A 24669-nucleotide genomic window follows, 5' to 3' on the forward strand; every position below is an offset into this window, starting at 1 on the left:
TTTATTAAGTTTTCAAATTTATACTGACTTTTCGATCACCCGGTACATAATTACAACGGAAAAATAAAAAAAAAATGACATTTATTACTCTACATCATTAAGGTTGTTTTTAGCACAAAAGGGGTACACAGTGCTGCAACGAAAATTTTTGATCACTTACCCAGTGACGTTAAATGTCTTGACATACAGCAAACTAAAATTTGAGAACGAACTGAAAAAATTTTTCCTTTGCAACTCCTTAGATCTTCCATAGAAGAATTTCTGTTTAAGAAACACCTTATAAATGTTCAGCATGTTGCCATATTTACAAATTAATTTGCTATGTGAATGGAAAATGGCTTGTTCCACATCATTGTGATTCATTGTCCAAATGATCCATGGAACATGTAACTAACTCTTGTTTTGTCAATATTTCTTTGGGCATGCTGGTAAAGGCTCTTTTCTACTTTCTTCCATATTGGTGGACACTCTTGATCAGGCTCACCACTACCGTACTGTTTGGTACAGTAGCTTAGAATTATCTTTGTTGTACTGTTCAGGTATATCTGTGAAACCTATTTAGTATACCTACATTTATATTCTGCAAATCACTCTGAAGTGTATGGCAGAGGCTATTTCCTATTGTATCACATGTAAGTGTTTCTTTTCAGTCCAGTCACATATGGAGTACGAGTAGAATAATTGCTTAAATACCTGTGTGCTTGCTGCGATTAGTTAATCTTGTATTCATGGTGCCTATGGGAGCAATATGTAGGATTTTGTAGTATATTTCTAGATTCCTCACTTAATGCTGGTGCTTGAAACCTAGTAAGTAGGCTTTTGCAGGTTTGTTGGTGTTTATCTTAAAATGTGTGTCAATTTAGGTTTTTCAGTATCTCCATGACACACTCCCATGGCTCAAACAAACCAATGACCATACATGCTGCCATTCTTTGTGTACAGGGTGAAGTGAAATTCGCACACTCGAGCTTCGCAGCACGACTCCTCACATGCCAGCGATAAAAAAATGTCCGTCACAAAATTTTGTCCAGCGAGAACATCCGGCAGTAAAAGGATGTTAAAGAGTGGCAATCTGGCAACACTGTAACCACATGTATAGTAACTAGCTCTGTCAACATGTTGTAGTTGTGCTGTACAGTTGGTGCAGTGGATAGAGTTTTGGGCTAGCATGCAGGAGGCTGAGGATTTGATCCTGGGTTCAAGCATACGTTTTTTTATGTGGTAAATGTAGTCCAAGTGGTACAGTATCTGACATCTTAATCATCAACAGCGATTGCAGCAGGTCCTCTGGAAAACATTTGCACTTACATACGACAATCGTAAAAATGGAACAGTGGTCAGCTTTGAAAGATGCCCTTTCCACGTCATGGGCTCGAATTTATTTGCACCACTTCCTCCACTAGAAGCAAAACCTGCTTTCTTAGTACCCTCCTCTAATGTTCACATAGATTAGTACCAACTATTATTCTTGCCTCGTTCAGGGCCTTACGTTATCAGTAGGACTAGCAACGTGCTTTGCGAATAACGTCCAAACTCGGTTACTATTTGTATGTGTTATCACCATGGTTTGATTAATTGTTTCAACTGGCTGTTTCTTATTTGTCTAACCACGTATTTTTTGTGTTCAGCGTTACAAAATGTTGTAAATTTAGGGTACATGTGACATAAGAAATGGTGTATATTACAGTATCAAATGTCAGGATGAAATTAGCAAATAAAAAAAATGCACCCCAACCCAGGATAGAACCCTCGACCTCCTGCATGGTAACCCAAAACTCTATCCACTGCGCCAACTGTGCAGCAAGATTAAAATGTCCTGTCAGATGTAGTTACCATATGTGTTGTTACACTGTTGCCAGATTGTCACTCTTTAATGTCCTTTTTCTGCCAGATATACTCGCCAGATGAAATTTTGGGACAGACATTTTTTTATCGCATGCATGTGAGGAGTCCCGCTGCGAAGCCCGAGTGTGCGAATTTCGCTTCACCCTGTATAGTGTATGTAGTCCTATTTGGAATGGGTTCCACATGCTTGAGTAATATTCTAAGAGTTGCACAATTGTTTTGCAATCAATCTTCTTTGTAGTCTGATTAAGTGTTTCCAGTATCTACAGATGAACTGAAGTCTGTCACCTTCTTTACCTGCGACTGAGTGTATATGATCATTCTCTTTAATATATCTACAGAGCGTATCTGCGTGTGAACTTCATGGCAAGTTATGATAGATGCTGTTCCTTGCACAAAATTCATCAGTAAAGCTTATTGTCATCACTTGGATATTATGGTATATCCACTACTCATTTCCTGGACTGAATTGGAAGTGCTATGTTTGCTGTACTCTAATCATCCCATGGGATTATACAAGCAATGCTGATGCTTCACTTTAGGCATGTTACTGAATGTTAAATGGCATGAAATGTATTCACAGTTGTGAATGTGAACCACCTCCAGCTGTATAATGGAATGACAACAATGAAAATTTGTGCTGAATTGGACTCAAACCTGTATTTCTCACTTTGTGCAAGCAGTTGTCTTTATTGCTTTGGCTATCTGAGCATGACTCAAGGCCAGATTCAAACTTCCATATGTCATCATTCATGTGCCACACCTGTACTTTTACATCCCATTAATGTTATTCCCATATGGGGGAGACATTTTATTTGTAAGTCACAGGCCCAGTATGACTGTTAAATGGTTTATCATGTACCACATGAACTCCAGTTGCCTTGGAAGTGCTATTGGATCTGATACAAAATTTTCAGTACACTTCTTTGACCTGGATTCTGATGTAGGCCATGCACTGGTACAAAATTTTATTAAACAAACACTTTTTGAAGTGATGCAAATTTCAACAAAGTACCTAGCTTGAAAATTGATATTACATACTCGCATACTGTGCTTCATATTTTATCCTGAATTCTGTTGGCTTTGTTGACATATCACATTAACATAGTAGTGTCCAATCCTTAAATAGCATACAGTTTCATTTTCATATATTTTTAAAATGGTAGCTGGGAGGTAGGAGGGGGCAGTGCTGACACTTAGTCCCTGATCACCAAGTTATATAGCATGCCCAGATCTAAATTTGAAACCTCTCCACTATGTCTGAAAAAGTGAGATTATTAAATATGTGCTGTAACATTTACATTTTCCAACTTAACACCACACCATTACCAAAACTGCTCACATGTATGTAACTATCATTCAGTTCAGTGGTAAAGTCAGATAAAAAGACTGTTATCAGTGTACAAATTAAATTTTTCTCTCCACTTCCTCATGTAAGTACCATCTGAAGGAACATTTGCATGTGTTCCAGTTTCATGGTAGCCTACTGTTGGATCTTTTTTGTGGTTGTACATGTTTATAATTTTATTGCCTACCCACAACCAATCTGTTACTTTCCAATCTGATGTAGACCTTCAGCTATGAAACAGGTCTGTGTGTTACAGCAAGCTAAAGTAGTGAAAAAATATTGAAACTAACCTATCATCATCCACTCTAATAAAAAATACTCTGTGAAGAATATTGACTGGTTTCGATTCGCAAAATACATAATCTCTTTTCTCACCTCCCACTAATTACACGGAATTATTAGGTCAAGACAAATGTTCAGTATGAGTGATCGACATTGGCCAGTGATACAATGTTAATGGTTACCGTTACATCACTTTTTGGTGAATATAGTTACAGTATTGTTGTTGGCAAAGACAACAAACTGTTTGTGGTGACACAATGATCTGCAGCTTAGCGTGAGGTATAGGCTAGGTTGGAAGATAAACAGTTTGGTTGTGAGTTGGCGAAGCCAACGAATGTGATACTAAAAAAAAACTTGGTTTCTCTTGACGGACTGATCTGTAGTTTTGCCCGAGGTCTAGGTAAGATGGGAAGGTGACTGGTTGTGAGTTACAAAGCCAATAAATCTGATACTAAAAAAAAAAAAAAAAATCTGATTGTGGTGACAGACTTATCTGTAGCTTAGCTCATTTGAAAAAAAAAAACACCAATAACATCAATATTGTTTATGACATTTGTCGCATGTTTCCTGCGTCACTAGTCACAGCACAACTCACATTGAACATTCCTCTGTATCCAAATTATCGTCTCATTGTCTGTGAAACTGATTTGCTGTTTAACTATACACTGATCAGCCAGAACATTATGACCACCTACCTAATAGCCGATAAGTCCACCTTTGGCATGGATAACAGCTGTGGCACATCATGGCATGGCAGCAGAGAGGCCTTGGTAGGTCGCTGGAGGGAGTTTGTACGTGGTCTGCAACCAGTGTACGATACTCCTTGGCCATCATGGTGTCTTGCACGAACTCCACTGGACACATGGTTGCCCATGTGCATGTTCCCCAGACCATACTGGAGCTGCCTCCAGCTTGTCTCTGTCTCGCAGTACAGGTGTCGAGGAGCTGTTTTCCTGGAAGACGACAGATTCTCACCCTCCCATGGGCATGATGAAGAAAGTATCCAGATTTATCAGACCATGTAATGCTCCGTCTCTGCACCAACATCAGTGCCTAGGGTCTCGTACCCATTTCAGTCATAGATGCCAATGTCATGGCGTTATCATGGCACATACACAGGTCTTTGGCTGCAGAGACCCATTGTTAGGAGTGTCCAGTGCACTGTGTGTTCACACACATTTGTACTTTGCTCAGCATTAAGGTCTGATGTTAGTTCTAACATTTGTCCTGTTGTTTTACCAGTATGCCCAGCCTACAACGCCGACATCTGTAATAAAGGGTAGCTGCCCAACCCCACGACGTCAGTATGTGGCTTCACCTTTGTTTTGCCACATGTTGAACACACTCGCCCCAGCACATCTTGAACACCCAACAAGTCGTGCAGTTTCGAAAATGCTCGTGTGGAGCATCTGGACCTTCACAAGCTACCCTCAGTCAAAGTTAGGTAGATTACGAGTCTTTCCCATTCTGCACACGGAAGCACTCTCACTGATACCACATACACTGTGCGTGTGTCTGACTAGCAGTCATTCCCTGCCAGGTGACTCTGCTATCGCCTGGACGGGTTAATATCGACGGTAGGTTGGTGGTCATAATGTTTGGCTGATAAGTGTATATCATAAGGGGTGAGTGAGTGGCACGCACTGCTCCTATAGTAGACTTTGACTTCTTATGATAGTGATTTTTATCAATATTTTGCAATATTTATGTTTCATCTGGTTGCTAAATTCTTTTATTCAACTATCACAATTTATTTGTCATATCTATATGCACCTTATAGATGAAATAAGCATTATTTCTGCATTACTCCAGTAAGTGACACTATTGATTTAGACCATATAATTTATTCTATACTCAGTTTTACACAGTGGCAGCTAAATCTTTGATCCTCACAATTGTGAAGTTAATATCTTCAATAGCAATAAATGTCTCTGCATCACAATCTGTCTCCAAAAACTGGTTTGGTACACTACATTTTAACTGAAATTGATTTTATAGCTGAATCTTTGATTATAAAATGAGTTGCTTCATTTAATGTTAATAAGCACCACCAAACCATTGCAGTAACATTGCAAAACAAATACCAACGTGAGATGGATATAAAAGACTTACCAGAGGAGATTTTTAATCTTTGGAAAGAAGCTTATATTATAACATGAGACTGGGTTCTGTAGAGTCTATTTTTTATCCATATTTTTCACATTGAGTCTTGTCAGTGTCTTTTTTTTTTTTTTTTTTCCTCTTACAAAAGTGTCATAATAGCAAATAAAAGGCATGTGTAACAAAAAGGACAGTAACAAGTGGTAGGTACACATTCAAACTTTTGTCTACATTATTGCAGTTAATATTACTTTATGTTTCAGATTATACTGGCAGCCCTCGTATTTTGATCGTGTTGATCACTGTAGTAGTGGTGAATTATATCAGCTGGAAAGCAAGTTTCTAATGTGTACATAGCTGCCAACACAGCATCTGTCTGGAGCTATCTCATCAAGGTTTTTGTGTGAAGGTAAACATTATTGTTGGACATTTATTCAGGAATTGTAAAGTTAGTTTTAGGATTTTATTGAAAAGCTGTGTGGGAATGTACATTATCATTGTGTGTATAGATGTGAGGAATGTCAATGGGAAATATAAAGAGATGTGGCTGAAAAACATAATTATTCTTCCTCTGTGCTGTCTCCATGCTCCTCAGAAATGCCCTCCTGTTCCCAGGGATCTTTAGACTTTCTTGTGAGCATGTGCTTCCGAGCCTAGGACCCTGATCCACTGTAGGATTTCTTTTTTTCCATTGCTGCAATCCTAGTCTCAGACTTACAATTTAATCCTAGATCATGAAAGAAACAGATTGATCATCCCTACAGCAGAACAGGCAGATAGTTTTTTACACTGGACAGCAGATGTCACAGGCATGCTATGATGCTCGTTGACTTACACATGCCACGGAATTGGCAGTGCTGTTTCTTCAGTGAAATGTGTGAGGGTGGGTTTGCTACTGATTAGCAGAAGGCCAGAGCGCTAGACACCATGTGTGTTTGCTCCACAGCTGACTGCAGCTGAAGGTCATACACTGATTAATTCCTGTAATTTTATAAATGAAATTCATTTCTTCTGTAGGGATAGTCCTTACAATTATATGGAGGTTAAATAAATGAAACAAATGAAAAGTAACTCTTGTAAACATTCCTCATGACTTAGAGTTTGAATACAGGCTGTACTGTCATAAAAGCTTTGTGATAGATTGTTGGGTTTATGCAGTCGCGTAGTTAAAAATTCATTGCCCTCCGTGGTCTCTTTCCTGCAGCTTGTTTGATATAGATGACACGGATAAAAAAAATATCCACATGCGTATATAGCACTAGGAGGCATTCAGAGTCTTGCCAGTGTCATTGAATTTTGTCAATTAGTTTACTGACAAATGTTGCATGAATGCAACTATACATAAACAATTGTGAACTGTCGGAAGCTGATTGTTTTAGAGAGGGAAGTCTTATAGAAAATTCAACTACCTCTGTCTCAGTGATTTGTTTCCTGCTTGGCTCTTTACAGTTTCCAATAAGATTATAGTGATTGTCTGTAGTTCCTGATTATCAGACAGTAGCAATAATATGAATAAATTTATCCAAATGTAAGAAATCACCTGTGAGCTCCAGTGCTACACAATAGTTGTAGATGGCACAAGTAGACAAGCAGCTACTACTCTTTTCATTTACTGTTATTCTTAAATCTGACTACTCTGGCTTGACGTTAAAATGAACATGTACAATAAAACTTAACTGATGGATAACGGGTGTAGAAAGCTCATTACAACCACTGATCAAGTAAATGATTTGATCAGAGTTCCTGTTACAGATTTGGGCTTCTTTTGTGAGTATTTCTGTAGGCATTCCCAACCAGAACCCCAACCATATTTTGCATCTGATTACAGTTAGTTGTAAGTGAATGTCATTTCACCTATGCACTGAACAACTATATCTTCAAGAATGTTATTAATAAAAAAAATGAAAATTGTGAGACTGTAAAAATCTCCAAAATGCTGTCAGCACATCTACCACTTTCACAAACAGTACTGTTTTGCTCAGATTTAAATGGTACAAAGTGATGAAGGAAAGACAAATCAATTAGTGTAACAGATTTTTTAATTCATCACTTCGGCACAGTATAAATAAACTACATATTTTTAGTTGCTTAAGTTTTGGGAGAGTTTTACAAAACTTATCTTTGAATATAGTTCTGCAACTATAACATAATTTGCCTTTAGCATGGTGATTTAAAATATAAAGTCTACCTGCTCTACATTCCTCATAATCCATACAGTGAAATTTTTCAGTTGTGGATTTCGTGTAGGTAAGGATCCTAAATGTACGAAACAGGACTAGTCTGCATGGAACGACATTTCAATAACATTGCTGAACTAAATGGTTGGAGCGCTGAGCCCAGCTGAAGAGTCACAGAGGGACCACAAATGTTAGGGATTACCATGTTTCCAGAGATCTCCAACAGCTGAGGTTCATTGTCTTCCTTTTCCAACTCTCAGTTGTTCATTAACAGCATCTTATCAGTATCATCTTCACAGTTCGAAATGTCACTAGGTTTCATTAGTGAATTAATAGTGCTGGTTCAGAACAAGCACCATAGTGTTCTTGCTGTGGGGTTCCAGTTGTTGCAGCCTTTCTTATGGCACACTGAAAATAAATATTCTAGGGCATCTTGAGTCAGTCTGCTAGTCAGTAAAAACTTAATGCTAACAATTTGTTCCTCTACAGAAATAGAACAATAACATTAACAGTCCTTGTAATACATGGCGATTTGTGATTTTACCTGTCTTTTTGTCAGTTTTATGTACAGTGCGTAAATTTTCTTTTGCAGTGGAAAATGTTGTCCTACTATTCAAAATGTCAAACAGTTAATCATAAATTCTATAAGACAAGCTGTGTTTGCAGCTGTATCACTCTGCAATTCTGTAGTTGCTGTACAAGTTCTGACAGTTGCAGCAGTAGAGTGGCAGAGGACCTCAACTGCTGTTTTTACATTAATTATAGGGAATGAATCAGGTTCTAAATGAGTGTTGTTTCAACAACATTCTACTTTTTTTGTCCTCCTTGTCAAATCGTATGTCATCTTCAAATCACAGATACCAGCATTATTGACAGTGAAGTTGCCACTAAGCCAATTGTTTCAAATGTTTTTGAATAAATGTGGAAAATAACAAATAGCAAACACTTACTGTCCATTTACAGTGAAATAAGGTCTCTCTGGTGTAACCCGTAATATCTTGAGCGTGCTTAGATTGCTGGTTTCCTGATCTCGAATAATTATCTCCTGTAAGAGTCCCAATAAATTCACACGTTTTACTCCCGAATGTAACAGAAAGTATGAAATGGGCAGTTTCCAGTTACTGTAGATATCTCTAATCATAAAAACAAGTGCATAATTTGTAGGAAGTGGTTTTTCCCCCCACTACCTGAATCCTGTAGACCTTCTACTAAATCTAGATTTTTAGTGCATTCCAGACACTGCATTATTGATGTCCCATCAGAAGACACTACATATGCCCTTTCTAAAAGATTTTTGTTAAAGCTAGGTAGGAATTTTGTGGCACTAATCCAGTATATAATTGTAGACAGGCCAGGTAATACCAATCCAGTTTTTGTAAAAATTTGTATCTTGCTGGAAATTTGTAAACTAAAATTAGAGGGAGATCTTTGTCAAAATAGGACCTTTTTACACTTTTTATTCTCGCATTGCATTTCACCCAGTGCCATGGAACAATAAGGGAAACAGATACTGCTGAAAACATGTGCAATATTATTTGAGCTTCTGTTGAGCAACAGTGGTACCCTTAATTTTTTATAAGTAGGAAGATATGTTTTTTAAAAAGATATGTTCATATTACGAATTTTCTGTTTTGATACAAGCTTCCTTGAGTATCATCATCATCCATACAGGTTTTCTTTTAATTTGTCTCTCAGGCATTTCTGTAATGTCTTTCAGGTCTGGAAACGCTTCACACTTTTTTGATGTTATATTGGTTTTAGCATTGTATGTTGTTCTTGGGGTACACAGTTTCAGTTCAGGTGATGGCAGATTAGTCTTATCACTAGATTCCTCATATACTGCTGAAGAAATTTTAGAGGATTTGCTGTATGTGTAAGCTGTTCTTTCCCACTATTCATGAATGATTTCTCTTCAAATTGAGCATCACACAAGATTCTGTGTGCAACTTTTCTGAATCTAACATTGCCTGTAACAATAACAATCTATTAGCAAAATGCCAATGAAAACAATTAGTTTTTGAAAATATAATGTAATTGAATAGATAAAAAATCTACTTACCAAGCGGCAGCAGGACAAAACACACACACAAAGGTATTGAATCAGGGGAGACATGTATCCTCTAAATCTCACCATGCCTTTTCCTTCACCTATCTTCCTTCCCCTTCAACCATTCTGCCAGGAGGCGGAGCCACCGGCTCCAAAAACTTGCAAATTTCAATACATTTATATGTGTGTTCTCCTGCTTGCTGTGTAGATCTATCCAATTACAATAGGTCAGAAGAAATGTGATAGGTACAGGGTGAGCAATGTGAGATATACAGGGTGTATACAACCCGGGAAAAACCCGGGAATTTTTTCATCTGGGAGAAAACTGGGAAAAACCCGGGATATTTTTAGAATTCTGGAAATTTTTCATTGTTTTAGTTTTCAGTTAAATTTTTGTAGTTTTGACTGGTAAGAACTGATACTCTAACAAAGGATATTACTGTATCCTACTCTAACAAAGGATATTACTGTATCCCGCTACTGCAGAATAATACTTAAACAATAAAACATAAACGAGAGAAAAAACGAAAATAACTTAAATTGCAAAGGAAATGCGCCATATACGACGACAACACACAGTGCTCATGCAAGCGTCTGCCAATTGAAAATGTGTCAATGCTTTAGGAAGACTATGCAGTACTTCATAACAACAAGTTGCCTCCAATGAGCGTGAAGTCGCAACTGTTTACATTTGATTTGTTTTAGCAATTATGCGCGGGCTCATGCGCATGCGCAGTTGAGTCATGTTTGAGTAGTAGATTCTCCCGCTTCTGGTAACAGGAATGTGGCTGTTGGCTGTGCAAGCAGTCGCAGCAAGCAGCTAGATGCTACCGGGAAAAGGGAGCGCCAAATTCATATTCTTGAGGAGAAAAAACTTGTTTCACAAAGCACCTAGCATCCAGCGCACCTTTGTCTATCGATTATTCATATGATTTTGAAACACTTCCCTGTTGGTTTTTAGACATTTTTGAACACATTTTAAGTTGATTTAAGAATGAATCCTAAGTTGACTTTTGAATGCATGCATAGTGTACGTGATATCTCTGTCAGGAGAATCCTCGTCCCATCTAGAAATAAACTTTCCGCAGACAAAAGGGTGACGGGGCTATACGAGCTGAGGGAGTAAAGCCGAACGGATGAATGCCAATCGCTGTCTGATTATGTGGTTGATTGGGTTTGCAAATGATTAGCATTGTTATAATTACTAGCAAAATCCACAGAGTCAGACTACCAGAATGGAAATAAACGACTGACAGGAATAACAGGTGAGAAAGATTACATACACTCCTGGAAATGGAAAAAAGAACACATTGACACCGGTGTGTCAGACCCACCATACTTGCTCCGGACACTGCGAGAGGGCTGTACAAGCAATGATCACACGCACGGCACAGCGGACACACCAGGAACCGCGGTGTTGGCCGTCGAATGGCGCTAGCTGCGCAGCATTTGTGCACCGCCGCCGTCAGTGTCAGCCAGTTTGCCGTGGCATACGGAGCTCCATTGCAGTCTTTAACACTGGTAGCATGCCGCGACAGCGTGGACGTGAACCGTATGTGCAGTTGACGGACTTTGAGCGAGGGCGTATAGTGGGCATGCGGGAGGCCGGGTGGACGTACCGCCGAATTGCTCAACACGTGGGGCGTGAGGTCTCCACAGTACATCGATGTTGTCGCCAGTGGTCGGCGGAAGGTGCACGTGCCCGTCGACCTGGGACCGGACCGCAGCGATGCACGGATGCACGCCAAGACCGTAGGATCCTACGCAGTGCCGTAGGGGACCGCACCGCCACTTCCCAGCAAATTAGGGACACTGTTGCTCCTGGGGTATCGGCGAGGACCATTCGCAACCGTCTCCATGAAGCTGGGCTACGGTCCCGCACACCGTTAGGCCGTCTTCCGCTCACGCCCCAACATCGTGCAGCCCGCCTCCAGTGGTGTCGCGACAGGCGTGAATGGAGGGACGAATGGAGATGTGTCGTCTTCAGCGATGCGAATCGCTTCTGCCTTGGTACCAATGATGGTCGTATGCGTGTTTGGCGCCGTGCAGGTGAGCGCCACAATCAGGACTGCATACGACCGAGGCACACAGGGCCAACACCCGGCATCATGGTGTGGGGAGCGATCTCCTACACTGGCCGTACACCACTGGTGATCGTCGAGGGGACACTGAATAGTGCACGGTACATCCAAACCGTCATCGAACCCATCGTTCTACCATTCATAGACCGGCAAGGGAACTTGCTGTTCCAACAGGACACTGCACGTCCGCATGTATCCCGTGCCACCCAACGTGCTCTAGAAAGTGTAAGTCAACTACCCTGGCCAGCAAGATCCCCGGATCTGTCCCCCATTGAGCATGTTTGGGACTGGATGAAGCGTCGTCTCATGCGGTCTGCACGTCCAGCACGAACGCTGGTCCAACTGAGGCGCCAGGTGGAAATGGCATGGCAAGCCGTTCCACAGGACTACATCCAGCATCTCTACGACTCCATGGGAGAATAGCAGCCTGCATTGCTGCGAAAGGTGGATATACACTGTACTAGTGCCGACATTGTGCATGCTCTGTTGCCTGTGTCTATGTGCCTGTGGTTCTGTCAGTGTGATCATGTGATGTATCTGACCCCAGGAATGTGTCAATAAAGTTTCCCCTTCCTGGGAAATGAATTCACGGTGTTCTTATTTCAATTTCCAGGAGTGTATTATCTTCTTGGTGTATTCAAGAAAATGAAATTTTGACAGAAAATTTTTGGCCAGATCGCTACACTAGTAAGAACCAATAGTACAGTCCCCGGCTAGCAGCCGCTTCAGTTCTATTCTGGAAGTAACACGGAAAACCTGTTGTTCAAACACATAATAACGCCTAACCGTAAAATATTCGCTGGATAACTAAACCTGTGATTCTGGCAGGGTTAGTGAAGTTAATCGGCGAACAAATTTTGACAGTGGCAGCAATAGCTACAGAATTGGTGATGACAAGATTGTTTGTTAGAATGAGGAAGGAGAAGAAACGGGGACATCACAAAAATTATGGAAGAATAAGATGATTCCAAATTTATATAAAAATTTCGTAATACTACCTTTCGATCTCATGCTTGAGAAGCTGGTGCATATGAATGAAATGTGAAATTATTTCCTAACGTAAATCTTTTTGCTTGTAGTAGGCTTAATAGGCATTTGATATTGATACTTATTGGATTATATTCTGTCGTGTTATAAAAATGGCCATTTGTGCCAAAACAGTCTCGTTTATTTGGTGTGTGACAAAATTGCTGCCATATTTAGAAAGGCCTGTTTTGTTTTATCTAGCAGACAGTGACAAAATAAACATAATCGATCGAGTAACCACACCAGTCTTGGGTATTATTTGTATTAACAGCTTTTTCAGTATTAGATAACGACATTTCGATTTTTCATGTAACAAAATGTTTGACGAACTTTGATGACGTAATAGATTCTCTCGCAGAAAAGAAAGCACGCCATGTAAAGCTGTAGCAAGATTAGAGAAAAAAATGCTAGGAGCTAAGAATTGAAGAAATACATAATTTCTTGCTTATCTCTTGTCTTTATTGGTTTTATGTAGCCTATATTTAATTTTATGTCACACAAAACAGCAAGTTATTAGCTAATAGGCAATAAAGAGTTCAGATTTTCTGAAGAGTTCTTGTTCTGTAGATTACAAATAATCCCATCCGCTATTAATTGCAAGATTTTTTAAAAAGAGGGGCAGGCTGTCAAACCGGCCGACTGGGAGCAGGAATGGCACCATAGGACATTTCAATTTCCACTCTCCTGAATATAGTTTGGACATGCGGTAGAAAAATGCTTGATGAATAGGCGTGGCACTGCACTTTGGCATACTTACGACCAAATAATATGTCTTATATTTCCTCGAATATATATGTTTTCTGTTTCAGACTTTCCAGAAAAATGTGCGCTACAAGATGAACATATTTTGAAAATTCGATTTTCAACCCGGTTCGCAAATGTAGATCCGAGGCTGATTTGCAGAGCAGTCTGAGCTATAGTGGGTAGTCTCTACGTGACCCGTGTTTACATTTAGTGATTTTGCTGTTTCCCCTTTGTTTACTGTCACATCAAATGAAAACAAAACAGATATCTGTGGCTGGGAGCTATCAAGTGAATTAAAACACATTCACATAATTACGGAAGGCTGAAATATGTCATAGTTTCAGATTTTATTTTATTTCCACCTTTCTGACTGTCAAGCATTAATCGCCTTGTGGAACAATGAAGTTATTTTTGTCTGTTTGCTAAGGAAATTTGACTTTGTTAACATTTTCCGCAGAGGCAGTCAATGTATTTGAAACGAAATGTTTAATTCCACAGTACTGGCTAGTTTCAACTGTTCACTGCATTTCAAGTGCACGTTTCATTTTCTAGCATGTATGGCATTATGCCATAATAAAGAACCAAACATGATATATTACAGTACTGGTGCTTCAAGAAAATTTACATCCGAAAACCACACTGAAAAGCTTAATATCAGGTCTAGGTCTACTTCATTGGGAATCTGGACATACGAATGTGCCCTGTATGCACTTAAAATGTGCACATTTTAATATGGTTCACGAAATTCCGATGCTCTTGCCGTATCCTCTGATGTCTTGTTTCTTTTATGACATAATGTATGATCTTTCAATGTTTTACACGTACGTACATAGGGGCTTCCTACGTCATGATAGCTACCCAAGTGTGGTGTCACCTGTTATCTGTGCTCTCTGGCAACTGCTGAAACGAACCTATTTCTAACAGGTCGTGGGAAAATATTGCAAATAGTGGTTTGAAAAGTGTTACTTTCAAAGTAAATATCCTTTTACGTAAGTTGAACTATGTGCAAGAATGTACCATGACTTTATTAAATCACAGAGTGTTTGACTCTCATTTAAAAATCAACTGTTTGATGACGAGCCATTTAGAAGAATTTCGAACCCTGAAGATCTGACATTTATGTCATTATTAAAAATTTTACTGGCACATTTGTGTGATGCGCAAAAACGATCAACAGTATATGCGAAAGCTTAGCTTTTCTTGCAGCTTGAGAGCAATATTATATGTGAAAGCTTTTCTTTTCTTGTAGCAGTCCGCAGCTCGTGGTCTTGCGGTAGCGATCTTGCTTCCTGCGCACGGGGTCCCAGGTTCGATTCCTGGCAGGGTGAGGAATTTTCTCTGCCTCGTGATGACTGGGTGTTGTGTGTTCTTCATCATCATTTCATCATTATTGACTCGCAAGTCGCTGAAGTGGCGTCAACTAAAAAGGACTTGCAATACGGCGGCCAGACTTCCCCGCATGGGGCCTCCCGGCCAACAATGCCATACGATAATTTCATTTCTTGTAGCAACACTATGTATATTAATTTAAACTATTAACTTTCTCTGTTCATGTGTTCGTGCTACTTAACAGGGATGTTGCTGTTGGCTGACTACATCACGTGAATATCCTCTGTCATCGGCTGGCGAGATCACGTGACATGAGCTACGAACGGCTTACAAAAGTGTATCGAAATCTCGATTTCAATGATTCAGAAAGTAACATGCAGTGTTTGGTGGAATTCAAATGTATGCTTCCGTAATACGAAAATATGCAGCATACATGTTGCTGCACATCAAAGATATTTCCAAAACATGTCTTTTTCCCTGAGTTTCGTTTCCTAAAGTGCTGGGAAATTGTACGCCCGTGTATAAAACCATAACCATTCAAAGGATTGATAAGGGAAAATATACTGTCACTTGGGAGAAAGTGTATTTTTAACCGGGAAATCATGGGAATTTTTTTTCCTTGTCCACATATACACCCTGGATATAACACCCCTTTTACTTCATAAACGATTCCAGATATTGAAACAAGGTTTTCTGCAATTGATAGTGTGTTTGAGGTGCACATAATTTTTTGTAGGGATGACATTCTGAAGTCTGGTATCAGTCGAACTACTGACACAAATATGGTTGTTTGAGCCCATTGACTTAATGATTTTTTTTAAAATTATGTTCCAAAAATAATATTTTTTATTAATGAAAAATCCTATAATGAATGACATTACATATAGGCATATAAATCCAGCTTTTAAAGCTCAAAATAATGAGTTACAAAATTTTGGAGATCACCAATAATAAAATCCCAAGTATACATGTGCACGGGACTTTGACTAAAATATTTTGAAACATGAAGTAATTTATTAGTTTCTGTGTAGCTATAAAGTCTATGTACTTCACAATGGTTTCCTGTAAACATAAATCTTGGAGGAGCTGGCTGGAGCACAATGGATGTATCGATCTCGTAGCACTGACGAAATGTCATCTCTTTCAGTTTCTAATGAAGTAACATCACATTTACCATCACTTTCTGAGCTGCTAAATTCAGTATCAAACTCAGGATCACTGAAGTCATCCCTTTTTGGAAGCATTGCCTAAACAACGATACAGGAGAGTGTCTGAAATCATGTATTTTGTTGTCAAGTATCCAAAGCTGCACACAGTAAAGACAATATCTAGTGGGAACCGCCTCAACCAAAACATGACAGCCAGGCTACAAATGTAGTACCAGGTGCTCTCTAGTGGCCAAACACTTACCTATCAATGCTGAAATGGATACAAGTGAGGTTTTATTGTTTTTGAAGGTCTTTCCTTGAGTTGCCCGAGTATACTTGGGATTTTAAGTTTCTGTTAAAATAATAAATATGAAATGACTCAGTGTTTTAAGTGAACGTGTTAAGTGGAACCATATACTTTTCATAACTGCATCCAGTAGCTGTTGGAAAGACAACTACAATGATATAGCACTTTTTAATATTGACAATGAAACCTTCTGCAAAAGAATCGGAGAAATGTACTAAAATAGAAAAGCAGTGTAGCTAGAGTTGATACGGTGGTGTAAACACCACAAGCAGTGCTCTTGTGGTAAGCTTCATTGCTATATGCATCAAGACAGCCTTGGGCTACTAAGATAAAACCTCTTTCTTTTCATTTGGAACTACAGAATATGCTTGCTTCCGGCTCTTCGGATGGGGCTTGGAAAAACTATTGCAGTCCCACTTATCCTCTATCTCTTGAGTGAGGACACCTTCCTGGGTGGGTTTTCCTCCACCCACTAAGCATTGTCGTTTTCTGCGCCGACGAGGACCATGGAATTCTTTGCACCTCACATCCATCATGGTAGCCAGTCCGTTGTGGTGGGGCCGCCATGTACTCTGTTGGTTGTAGCCTCCTGACTACACAGGGATCGCTCTGCTGATGGCTATGCCATTAACTCCCCACGTATGCCAAGGAGTAGATGCCCGTCACCCTAGGGCATCAGGACTCGCTGCAATGGCCATCATGCCAGGTGGCCTTTGCTGCGGGGAGGACCCCTGGTTGGACGGAGTGGGTGGCATCAGGGCGGATGACGCGCAACACTACATCACTTGCTGGTGATCAAACGCAAGCAGTCTCTAAGCGTTCAAAGTCTCGGTACAATGCAAGGAAGTATGATCCTAAATCGTTCCCCTCACTGGCCACACCATGGGAGGAACGCCAGGCTAAGAATGGCAGTGAACCTTATTTGCCCCGGTACCTCGTATGTACGAGAGCTGATGGGGACTCCATCTCGATGAAGCCTCAGTTTTTAGTAGAGCATTTAGAGGACAAGTTATCATCACGCCTTGTAAGAGCTGAAATATGGTCCAGGGTATTATATTCCACAGGGACCTTCTTTTGCAGTCTGACGACGAGCTGTGTGCCAATGTTCTTCAATATTAACAATGTAGGGTTCCATGACTTCCTGCCACAATGTAAAACAATCAGTAAGGAATACTGCTTACAAGTTCAGTGCCATTGTTTGTTGTCCTCCCAAGTTTTGTTGATACAAGTGAACTTACCATCTTGCTCTCTTAATTTCCTTACTTCTATGAAATATTTGCATCACTAGTCAATTGCATCAGTTCCCTTTACCAGAATCTTTCTTTTATTTAGTGGTCTCTTTCATTTAAATACCTTTTACTTGGTGTCTTGTGCAAAATATCGTTCTGCCAAGGAAAATGGATATTTTGTTTTACAGCAGTAATTTGTGTAATGTCAGCACTATCTTACTATCTTTTTATCTATTTAAAAGTCCTCCATTGTTTCTTGAATGACCAATTTTGGAAGCCTGATTCCAACGATTAATTTCTTTTCAAATTTCTTAGCGCTCTTTCTTGGCGATTCTATTGAACTGTGTGGTTTATTTTTGCATTCCTTTCTGATGTGTTCTATTGAGGCAAGACTAACTTTTGTATAAACTGCATCCCTTTGATTGAGACTGGAAATATTAGCCCCCAGTTCTTTTTGTGCCAATACTGACTATAATTACATTAGAGATGACTGACTGCTCTTTACTCCAAAGATACCTCTCATTTGTATTTTGCACATTTCTATTCTGAGTAACTAAATATATCAACTGAACTGACTGATGCTGGTAACTAAAATGACATGAACAGAATCAGAGTGAATCGTCAGTTGATGCACTACACTGCTGGACTAGTAATGGACAACTGATTTTGGGAGTACGTGTAGTGCAGTCACAGGGTTCTTCCGGGAAGGGTCATTTTCCCCACAAAGACCGCTGCCCACTTATGATTGTATAGACAGACTATAATGTCCAACCAAAAACATTGTATTGTATCTACTACTGTTTCAAGACTATTCAGTGTTTCAGTATACAGTTTATATTTTGCACAAGAATGAATAGAAAAGCCACATCATTATTACCAACAGCTGTGCTACAACGAGGTTAGTAGTTGGCCTATGAACACCATTAAAGTTATTCATATACTGCATAGCACACTGTCTCTCATAAGTATTTAATGCCACATTTCTGTATGACTTAGGTGGCTAAGTGGTATATTCCTGGCTATATGGTTTCAGTCCTCAGTTAGCTCTCCTCGTGTAGCTCTCTCTGCCGCCTCCCCTCCCCCCCCCCCCTCTCTCTCTCTCTCTCTCTTTCTCTCTCTCTCACACGCACACACACACACACACACACACACACACACACACACACACACACACACACACACACACCCATATATATATTCCTTTCTGGTTGTCATTTGTTAGTATCAAAAATTTTTCATTTGTATCGTGTGAGAGATGTCTGTAGCAATACATTCAGTTTACAGATCACACATTATTTATTTACAGATTGATTTTTTTAATTGCTATTTAATAACACTCACAGGGCAAATTATTGGCTACTAAATTCAAATAGATTCAGAACATTGTAAATAAAACAAATGAACCTTAATCTGATCAATTCCAATTATTTTCAGAATGTCAGGAAAACTATAATAAAGCTCATATGTCATTGTCTGTTGAGTTTGTACTTATTACATGTTGCTGTACACTAGACTGTTTAGTGTATTCAACATTAAATATTTAGCCATATAGGAATGGTATTAATTTTAGCCACATACCAAATAACAAGTGCTGCTCTTGGGTCTTTTGTCAGATTGATACCCTGTTATAGCTGATGGGGAACTTATTTTATGATGTGATGCTACCAATTGTGCATCCCTTGCACAGTATGAAAGGACATGGTCATCTACCTGATGATTGACCACTATCTTTTTGTATAGCATTCTTCCCTTGCCCTATAATGGGTACTGCTCCTTTGTGACAAGTTTGGCAATATTGTGTATCCAAGAGGGACCAAAATATAATAGCTGATTCTGATGTCTTCATGTTGGCCTTTGTAAGAGGCATGCATCCTGAAAAGTACACTCCTATAATGTAACATTGTATGACCCACTCCCCACTCCATCCATTGCTTTAAATGTATGCATATTTATATATTTTTTTGGTACTGCACACACAAATCTACCTGTGGAAATCGTGGACAGCTGCTGGACATAAGCACCCCATCAAACAAAAACTGATGTGTGTAAACTACAGTGAGTACCATTCATCCTGATCGCTTGCTTGTGCAGATTTTAACAAAAAATTTAAAAGACAGAAAAACAAAACTTTTGCCTGTCCAGCACATCACAAAGGAAAAGTACCAATGACTACAACTCATTGAGATGCCTAAATTTTGCTAAAACAGGGAACATCTCCTTGTCTAGTGACAGTGCTTACACTGTCAGTCCCTAAAGTCTGGCCTATGTGGCCACCTGAGTGTGTGCATTCAAATGGGGTACAGATGTTCCCCTCCCACTAAATGCTGGAATGGTTTCTATGAAAAGGTCATGACCTATTTCCTTCCACAACTGGAGTATGTGTGACCATACTGGTACATCCAATACACATATTGATAGTCCCCGCAGCAGGCTCGCCGCTCTTTGGCGCATTCGTGGTTGGCTACCACAGGCCCCCAGCCTTTGCATCGTATTTTCCCTTCTATGCTACATGTCTATCCTCTTGTTAATCCTTTTCCCCCTCCATTGGGGAACATGTTCCGCATTTTCAGTAGTTGACATAAGAACAGTCTCACAACTGTTTTTTCCTTCTTTTTTTCCTTTCCTTGTTCACCTTCTCCTATCCTTCCTTTGCTGTGGCATTTGAGTCTCCTTTTTTTCCATCTTCCTCCCTGTGCACTCCTGACAGCGACACCACGCATCTGACGCATAACAGGTAGGGTTCGCCTGTACCCTCTGGTACAGACCAGGCCCAGGGAGGGGTGATTAACTGAGCTGCTACCTTCCCAAATTGCCGATTGGTCCCTCTGTCAGGTGTTTGAGAGGTGTGAACAATCACCTAAGGTGGGTGAGCCCGCACTCTGAGGAGGGGGGCCTCACGTCTACCAGACATAAATGGAATGAAGCTTCAGATTCAAAGACCCTCCCAGCTGCACCACGGTGACTCGTGGTTTCACGTACTGAAGACCGTCTGTCCTTTACAACGGTAAATCCATTTCTTATTTAGAAAAGTGTTGATGCAATTGCCAGCCCTGTAAAATCCTGCTGTCATTTACACAATGGCATTTTGCTTTTGCCCACAGAACTCTGAATTCTTCCTGTGGTGTTACTTACACTAGGCTGCTTGATGGTCTGACCGAGGCAGAAATCCAATCAGGGTGACATTGCCCTCCATCAGGTGATCAAAAAGGTAGATGCATCCTTAATGCCCACATTCACTCTTTTTCTCACCTTTGATAGAGTGGTGCTTTCGTCCAAGGTGAAAGCAGGGAATGAAGTTATCACAGTCTGACCGTACATTCCAAACCTGATGTGCTGCTACCAGTGTCATCATTTCAACCACACTCAAATGTCTTGTCAACACTTGGCCAAATGTGTAACCTGTGGTAGGGATGTGCACCATGGTGATTGTCCGCCTCCTCCTCCCTGCTGTATCAACTGCAGTGGCGACCATCCACCTCCTCCTGAGATGAGTGGGCTGTCCAGGAGATCCACGTAAAGTGCCTTACCCGGTCCCTCACAAGTTACTGGCTAGTCACAAACCCTGCATTCCACCATCTGGCCCTTACAGTACTGTGTTCTTGCTACATCTCACTCTGTGAAGGACATGGCCATGCAGACAAATGACCTCATATTCAGCACTGTGGTTGTAAAATTGCCCAGTGCCCAGTAGCATCACCATCTCCTCGTCCAGCTGTGCAACAAGCCACCGAACATTCATCTCCTGAGGCAAGTCACCTGTGACATGTCCGGCAAGACGGAAGAAATACTTCCGCGAAGACTTCTTATGCCCTCCGGGCAAAAAACATTTGAGTCTTCCTCTGCCAACTGGAAAGGTTCCAGGAAGTCAAACAAAGGCAAACAGTGTTCTCCTTCACCGACTCGAGATCCTCTTGGACGATGTCGCCATGTGGTACCCTCACCCGACTGACCCCTGTGTTGCTGGTGCGCACCACCAACCGTTTTTCTGCCCTGGACTCCACAGATCGACAGAGGAAGAATGCTGATGCCTCTGTCAATCTCTTGAAGCAGAATCCTCCAGCCTCTAAGCCCTGTAGCAGGGAGTCTTTGGAGGCTGGCACTCGGCAGCCGCCGAGATGACACCCCTTCATTTTTTTCCTCCTCCCCTTTCCTCATTAAGACTCTCCTTCAATGGAATATTCATGGCCTTTGATCAAACAAAGAGGATTTATGGCTGCTCTTAGAATTGTAGGGTCTGCTTGTTCTCTGCCTCCAGGAAACAAAATTGCATTCTCATGACCGCTTTCAGCTCTGGCATTTCTTCCCTGTCCATTTTGGCCCTCCCCCTGAGGACAGCATTCCATCTCATGGGGGAGTCATACTGGGTGAACTTCATTGGTAACCCATCTCCCTGACTACCTGTGTTCAAGCAGTTGCAGTTTGCCTTTCCCTTCCTCACATGACCTTTCCCCTTTGTACCGTTTACATCCCTCCATTGTTCAGTGTCACGAGAGCAGACGTCCTCCAGCTTATTGAGCAGCTACCTCACACTATTCTGCTGCTCAGTGACTTTAATACACGCCATCCACTTTGGAGTTCTCCCAGGAACAGTCCGAGAGGTGCCATCTTGGCTGATCTTCTCGGTCAACTTAACCACCTCTGCCTTAACACGAGCACCCACATTCCTTTCAGACTCCACACACACCTATTCCTATTTGGACCTATCCTTCTGCACTGCCCAGCTTGCCCATCATCTCAAGTGGTCCGTTCTCTCTGGCATATACGGGGGCAACCATTTCCCATGTGCTACCCATTTACTGACTTACCCCACCTACGTGCACACCCAAATGGCAGCTTACAAAGGCCAGCTGGAGGCTTTACTCTTCCCTGGTGACCTTCGACAAACATTTTCCCAATTGTGATGACCAGATAGAATATCTTAAAAACGTTATCCTTACTGCCGCAGAATGTTACATTCCTCACACTTCCTCTTTGCCACACTGTGTCCTGGTCCCTTGGTGGATAGAGGCATGTCGCGATACAATCCGTGTGTGATGTGCTCTTCATGTTTTTAACAGTTATCCTGTGATGGCAGACTGCATTCGTTATAAACAGTTGCGTGCACAGTGTCATTGTGTTCTTCGGAATAGCAAAAAAGCTAGCTGGATTTCTTTCAGTAGTTCTTTTAACAGTTCCACTCCCTCTTCTGTCATGTGGGCCACCCTCCAACAGCTCTCTAGGACCAATTTCTGGCTTGACAGTAGCAGGTGAAGTCATAGTGGACCCCATTGCTATTGCCAACAGCTTGGGCTGCCATTTTTTCAGAGATTTCGAGCTCCTCCCACTATCACCCTTCCTTCCTCCATTGGAACCAAAAGGAGGGGGCTCGGGCGATACCCTTCTCTTCTCAGAATCGTGGGTCCTACAATGCTGCCTTTACTATGAGGGAGCTAGATCACGCTGTTGCTTCATCCCGATCCTCCGCGCACTTTCTGCTTCATACGTACAACCGCATCTGGGCAGAGGGCACATTTCTCAGACGCTGACATGAAGCCACAGTCATACCCCTACTTAAGCCTGGTAAGGATAAACACCCTCCTTCTAGCTACTGTCCGATTTCTCTCACTAGCTGTGTTTGCAAGGTGATGGAACGTATGATTAGTGCCCAGCTGGTATGGTGGCTCGAGTCTCACAATTTACTAACCACTGCACAGTGTGGATTTTGAGCGTGCCATTCTGCAGTTGACCATCTCATCACTTTGTCTACCTATGTCGTGAATGGTTTTCTGTGGATATCCCAGACTGTGGGAATGTTTTTTGATTTGGAGAAAGCCTAAGACACCTGCTGGTGGACTGGTATTCTCCATACTCTCTACACGTGGGGCTTCCATGGCTGCATGCCTTGTTTCCCCTCAGGAATTTTTAAAAGACTGATATTCAAGTTACGTGTTGGTTCTGCCTTGTCAGACACCTTTATTCAGGATAACTGCGTGCCTACGGTTTCTGCCCTTAGTGTTGTCTTCTTTGCTATCGCCATTAACCCTGTAATGGCCTGTCTGGCACCTCCGGCACTCCGTTTTGTTGACGATTTTGCCATCTATTGCAGTTCTCCATGTACTTGTCTCATTGTACGGTATCTTCAGCGATGTCTCGATCGTCTTTACTTGTGTTGGGCATCGACAGTGGCTTTCGTTTTTCCACTGACAAAACCGTTTAAATGAATTTCTGGTGGCGCAGTTGATTTCTTCCACTGTCTTTACATCTTAGGCCTGTTCCTCTTCCATACATTGAAACTATGAAAGTCCTGGGACTCCTGCTCGACAGGAAACTTTCTCGGTCCTCCTATGTGTCTTACCTGACAGCCCACTGTATGCAGTCCGTCAATGTCCTACGTGTCCTCAGTGGCACTTCCTGTGGAGCAGATCGAACCACCCTCCTCCGTTTGTGCTGGTTCCTTTTCCGTTCGAAACTAGACTATGGGTGCTTCGTTTATGCATCTGTACGTCTGTCCCTCTTGCGCCGTCACAATACTATCCACCATTGTGGCATCCATTTGGCCACTGGTGCCATTTACACTAGCACAGTTGACAGTCTGTATGCAGAAGCTGCTGAACTACCGCTGCCCTGAAACAGTGACTTCCTCCTCAGCAGATACGCATGCTGTTTGTCTGCCATGCATGGCCACCCATCCTATGCCTCCTTCGATGTATCCTTTCATCACCAGTATGTGATGTGTCCCTCTTCTCTTCTCTGTTACCTCCTGGAGATCGCTTTTGGCTCTTGCTGTGGCAGCTTAACTTCATGCCACCTGCAACTGTCCTGGTGGGTGTGAACCGTTCACCACTTTGGTTTCGTGTGACGGCCTTCATTTGCTTCCAAAGGACACTACTCTGGCCTTGCTCTATCACCTTCAGTTTCACGACCTTCGCGTGGAACTTCTCGATAATACCTTTGTGTACACTAATGGCTCTTGGACTGATCAAGGTGTCGGGTGTGCCTTCATCACTGGCTTCGACATTTTTCAGTA

At 41.3% G+C, this 24669-nt stretch overlaps 1 protein-coding gene across 1 annotated transcript in view; it reads left to right on the top strand.

The window, feature by feature from the left end:
• The window catches only part of LOC126248168 (uncharacterized protein C9orf85 homolog), a 39902-nt gene that overhangs the window by 9220 nt on the left and 6013 nt on the right, over positions 1 to 24669 (top strand). The window contains exon 2 of the mRNA XM_049948926.1: positions 5839 to 5984. The gene's annotated coding sequence lies outside the window, so the exon portion shown is untranslated. The remainder of the gene's footprint in view (positions 1 to 5838; positions 5985 to 24669) is intronic.

The sequence above is a fragment of the Schistocerca nitens genome, chromosome 3 (genome assembly GCF_023898315.1).
Source record: "Schistocerca nitens isolate TAMUIC-IGC-003100 chromosome 3, iqSchNite1.1, whole genome shotgun sequence".
NCBI lineage: Eukaryota > Metazoa > Arthropoda > Insecta > Orthoptera > Acrididae > Schistocerca > Schistocerca nitens.